Source organism: Chlorocebus sabaeus, chromosome 24 (assembly GCF_047675955.1).
Source record: "Chlorocebus sabaeus isolate Y175 chromosome 24, mChlSab1.0.hap1, whole genome shotgun sequence".
NCBI lineage: Eukaryota > Metazoa > Chordata > Mammalia > Primates > Cercopithecidae > Chlorocebus > Chlorocebus sabaeus.
In genome coordinates this window covers 21,462,645-21,468,329 of record NC_132927.1, presented here as the reverse complement: position 1 = coordinate 21,468,329, position 5,685 = coordinate 21,462,645, and the positions used below count along the sequence as shown (strand labels likewise).

The window sequence follows — 5,685 nt, the reverse complement described above, 5'->3', positions numbered from 1 at the left end:
CTAGCCATAGGCTGAAACTGAACCCCTTCCTTACACCTTATACAAAAATTAACTCGAGATGGATTAAAGACTTAAATGTAAGACCTAAAACCATAAAAACCCTAGAAGAAAACCTAGGCAATACCATTCAGGACATAGGCATGGGCAGAGACTTCATAACTAAAACACCAAAAGTAATGGGAACAAAAGCCAAAATAGACAAATGGGATCTAATTAAACTAAAGAGCTTCTGCACAGCAAAAGAAACTATCATCAGAGTAAACAGGTAACCTACAGAATGAGAGAAAATTTTTACAATCTATGCATCTGACAAAGGGCTAATATCCAGAATCGACAAAGAACTTAAACAAACTTACAAGAAAAAAAAACATACAATCCCATCAAAAAGTGTGCAAAGGATATGAACAGATGCTTCTCAAAAGAAGACATTTATGCAGCCAACAAATTTATGAAAAAATGCTCATCATCACTGATCATTAGAGAAATGCAAATCAAAACCACAATGAGATACCATCTCACGCCAGTTAGAATGGTGATCATTAAAAAGTCAGGAAACAACAGATGCTGGAGAGGATGTGCAGAAATAGGAATGCTTTTACACTGTTGGTGGGAGTGTAAATTTGTTCAATCATTGTGGAAGACAATGTGGTGACTCCTCAAGGATGTAGAACTGGATATATCATTTGACCCAGCAATCTCATTATTGGGTATATACCCAAAGGATTATAAATCATTCTGCTATAAAGACATATGCACACGTATGTTTGTTGCAGCACTGTTCACAATAGCAAAGTCTTGGAACCAACCCAAATGCCCATCAATGATAGACTGGATAAAGAAAATGTGACACATATATACCATGGAATACCATGCAGCCATAAAAAAGGATGAGTTCATGTCTTTTGCAGGGACATGGATGAAACTGGAAACCATCATTCTCAGCAAAGTAACACAAGAACAGAAAACCAAACATTGCGTGTTCTCATTCATAAGTGGGAGTTGAACAATGAGAGCACATGGACCTAAGGAAGGGAACATCACACACTGGGTCCTGTCGGGGGCAGGGGGTGGGGAAAGGATAGCATTAGGAGAAATACCTAGTGTAAATGACGAGTTGATGGGTGCAGCAAACCAACATGGCTCATATAACAAATCTGCACATTGTGCACATGCACCCCAGAACTTAAAATATAATAAAAAAAAGAAAGCCACAGTGAGATAGTCTTTACACCTACCAGAGTCACTGAAGTAAAAAACAATGACAACAGCAGCAGCAACAACAACAACAACAACAACAAAATCTCTTCGTAATGATTGTTCTTTTATGAGCAACCACTGATGGAGTATATCTTGCATAGAGTATAGTCTTTCCCAAAAGCATTTTATAGACCAGGGGACAGTTCCAGGTTGAGATACAACCAGCTGATTATAGGGTAAGAGTCTTTTACCAGAACCCAGCACCTGGTACAGCTGTATTCTAAGATACACAGATAGGTCCAGCCTGAGACACATGAACCAAGACCACTTTATGGAAGGCCCCAATGCTGTACTTTTATCCCCAAATGCAAATATAAAAACTTCTGACCTCCTTCACTGACAAAGGCACTGCTTATGGGTCTTTTCAAAATGGACATGGAATTAAGAGAGAAGATTCAAGAGGTTTCCTTATCCCAGAAGGAGCAACAGGATTTCCAGATCGGGGCAATGCTGGTGAAAATACCTGACAGAGTTCTACAAGGAGTAGCGTATCCCAGTATAACTGCCTGGATCAGTATGAAATCAGAAGCCTCTTGATGTGCTACCTGTATATAGTAAAAGTGATTTCGGAAGATACTCTCTTAACTTACTGGAATAAAGTATCTCCTCAGGAGCTCATACACATTTTTATACTTTTAGAAGTATGCTTGTTTCACTTTAGATATATGGGGAAAAGAAACATAGCAAGGTGCATAATGCCTGGCTGTCAAAACACTTCAGAATAGACCAAAAATCACAAACCATGCCTGCCCTTTGAAACAGATCAGGGATAATGCAGACCCGGCTTCAGCATCTTAGTAGCCTAGAAAGTTCATTTACACTTAATCACAGTTCTAGAACAACTGAACAGACATTTTCCACCAGGAACTTCTTGAAGGCAATACAGCTACTGAAATTTCCCTAACAGTACCAGATACCATGTCATTTTCCATCAGGGCTTCAAGACCCAACGTTTAAATAATGGTGACCACAACCCATTAATGAAAAAGGTGTTTGATATTCATCTTGCTTTTCTTAAAAATGGACAATCTGAAGTGTTGCTGAAACGTGTATTTGCCTCACTGAGAGCTTTCATCAGTAAGTTTCCTTCAGACTTTTTCAAAGGAAGAGTAAACATGTGTGCTGCATTTTGCTATGAGGTTTTAAAGTGCTGCACATTGAAGATTAACTCAACCAGAAATGAAACATCTGCATTTTTGTATCTTTTGTTGAGAAACAACTTTGAGTATACCAAAAGGAAGACCATTTAGAGGACACATCTATAGATAATAATTGCTGTAAGCCACCTGATAGCTGATGTAGCACTAAGTGGAAGATCAAGATTTCAGGAGTCTTTATTCATTATCAAGAATTTTGCAAATAGTGACAGACCTAGGAAAGCAACTGCCTTTCCCACATAAGTCAAAGACTTGACCAAGAGAATCTGCATTGTTCTTATGGCCACTGCCCAAATGAAGGAGCATGAGAAAGACCCTGAAATGCGAATTGATCTCCACTGTAGCTTAACCAAGTCCTATGCAAGTATCCCAGAGCTCAGGAAAACCTGACTTGATAGCATGGCCAACATTCATGTAAAAAATGGAGATTTTTCAGAGGCTGCAATGTGTTATGTCCATGTAGCAGCTCTAGTTGCAGAGTTTCTTCATTGAAAAAAAATTTCCTAATGGATGTTCACCCTTCAAGAAAATTACTCCCAATATAGATGAAGAAGGAGCAATGAAAGAAGATGCTGGGATGATAGATGTCCATTATAGTGAAGAAGTCTTGCTGGAGTTGCTAGAACAATGTGTGGATAGCTTATGGAAGGTGAAACTTTATGAAATAATTTCTGAGATTTCCAAGTTGATCATTCCAATTTATGAGAAAAATCATGAGTTTAAGAAACTCAAGTTTATAGAACTCTTCATGGAGCTTACACAAAAATTCTGGAAGTTATGCATACAAAAAAAAAAAAAAAAAAAAGACTTTTAGGCACTTTCTTCAGGGTTGCCTTTATGGCCAGTCTTTTTCTGAAGAAGAAGATGGAACATCTTTACATCTATAAAGAACCAAAGCTCACTGGCCTCTCAGAAACCCCGTCTCTACTAAAAAATACAAAAAAACTAGCCGGGCGAGGTGGCGGGCGCCTGTAGTCCCAGCTACTTGGGAGGCTGAGGCAGGAGAATGGCGTAAACCCGGGAGGCGGAGCTTGCAGTGAGCCGGGATCGCGCCACTGCACTCCAGCCTGGGTGACAGAGCGAGACTCCGTCTCAAAAAAAAAAAAAAAAAAAAAAAAAAAAAAAAAAAAAGAAATTTCCCTGAGACTTGTTAAACTTTATGGTGAAAAATTTGGTATGGAGAATGTCAAAATAATTGAGGATACAGACAAGGTAAATGCCAAAGAGCTTGATCCAAAATATGCTCACAAGCAAGTTACTTATGTGAAGCCTTATTTTGATGACAAAGAACTCACAGAAAGAAAGACTGAGTTTGAAAAATCATAGTATCAGCAGATTTGTTTTTGTGGCTCCTTACACTTTTTCAGGCAAAAAGCAGGGTTGTACAGAACAGTGCAATGCCGTAAAATCTTGACAACTTCAAACTCATTTCCCTATGTGAAGAAGAGGATCCCTATTAACTGTAAACAGCAGATTAATTTAAAACCAATTGATGTTGCCACTGATGAAATAAACGATAAAACTGCAGATTCTTCAAAAGCTTTGCTCGTTGGTTGACATGGACATGATTCAGCTCCAACTTAAATTGCAGGGCTGTGTTTCCGTGCAGGTCAATGCAGGTCCATTAGCATAAGCAAGGGCTTTCTTAAATGACAGCCAAGCTAGCAAATATCCACCTAAGAAAGTGAGTGAGTTGAAAGACATGTTTAGGAAATTCATACAAGCATGCGGCATTGCACTTGAACTAAAATGAGTGGCTAATTAAAGAAGATCAAGTTGGCCGGGCGCGGTGGGTGAAGCCTGTAATCCCAGCACTTTGGGAGGCCGAGACGGGCGGATCACAAGGTCAGGAGATCGAGACCATCCTGGCTAACACGGTGAAACCCCGTCTCTACTAAAAAAATACAAAAAACTAGCCAGGCGAGGTAGTGGGCTCCTGTAGTCCCAGCTACTCGGGAGGCTGAGGCAGGAGAATGGCGTGAACCGGGAGGCAGAGCTTGCAGTGAGCTGAGATCCGGTCACTGCACTCCAACCTGGGCGACAGAGTGAGACTCCGCCTCAAAAAAAAAAAAAAAAAAAAAAAAAAAACAAAGAAAACCAAAAAACAAACAAACAAACAAAAAAAGAAGATCAAGTTGAGTACCATGAAGGGCTAAAGTCAAATTTCAGAAACATAATAAAAGAATTATTTGACATTATCCACGAGCAGCTATTACAAGAAGACACAATGCATTCTCCCTGGATTAGCAACACATTACATATATTTTGTGCAATTAGTGGTACATCGAGTAACCGAGGTTATGGTTCCCCAAGATACACTGAAGTGTGAAAAAATGCAGATGTAAATGACAGTAAGACTGACCTTTCTCGGGAGTATTTGGAACTGTGCAAATGTTGACATTTAAAGATTTCATATACATGGAGTGTTTCTTCTTGACACCAAAATTTTCATGTGTTCCAGCAGAGGGGTTATATACTTGTAAATATTTAAGTAATTTGAAAGTCCCTGGAAAATTGCACCACTGTGCTTGGTTTGTACTTTTTTAGGTAAATCTATATGCTGAAAAATAGAGCTCAAAAACAGTAGTTCAATTTGCTTAATTATTGCTTAAAACAATAGTGGTACTATGTAAAATTGTATAATGAAATACAATAAAAGGTAAAACTTATTTGTAATTGGAAGTGAAGGAAATAATACTTTGAACTTAGCAAAAAAATGTAAATTGTGACATCAATAACAAAATATGGGAGGATGAGAAGTTAAAGAATAGTTTTTCTATGTGGTCAAAGTTAAGTTTTTATCAGCTTAAAATAGACTGTTATAACTATAAGCTATTTTATTCAAGCCTCATAGAAACCACAAAGAAAAAAACCTGCAGTAGATACACAAAAGTAAAGAGAAAGGAATCAAAGCATACTTAAAAAAAAGATAATAAAATCACAAAACAAGACAACAAGAGAGGAAGAAGGAACAAAGGAGCTAAAAAAAAACCAAGAAAACAATTAACAAAATGACAGTAGTAAGTGTTTAACCTATTAATACTTACTTTAGACTTAAATTAATTAAATTCTTTTTAAATTATACTTTAAGTTCTAGGGTACATGTGCACAATGTGCAGGGTTGTTACATATGCATACATGTGCCATATTGGTGTGCCGCACCCATTGACTCGTCATTTATATTAGGTATATCTCCTAATGCTATCCCTCCCCCCTACCCCCACCCTAGGACAGGCCCCGGTGTGTGAGATTCCCCACCCTGTGTCCACGT

General features: G+C 38.3%; 1 pseudogene; it reads left to right on the top strand.

Annotated features, from left to right (window-relative positions):
* Nucleotides 1-2,773: 2,773 nt before the first annotated feature.
* LOC103229892 (dedicator of cytokinesis protein 11-like) lies at nucleotides 2,774-4,743 on the top strand (annotated as a pseudogene).
* Nucleotides 4,744-5,685: the final 942 nt, after the last annotated feature.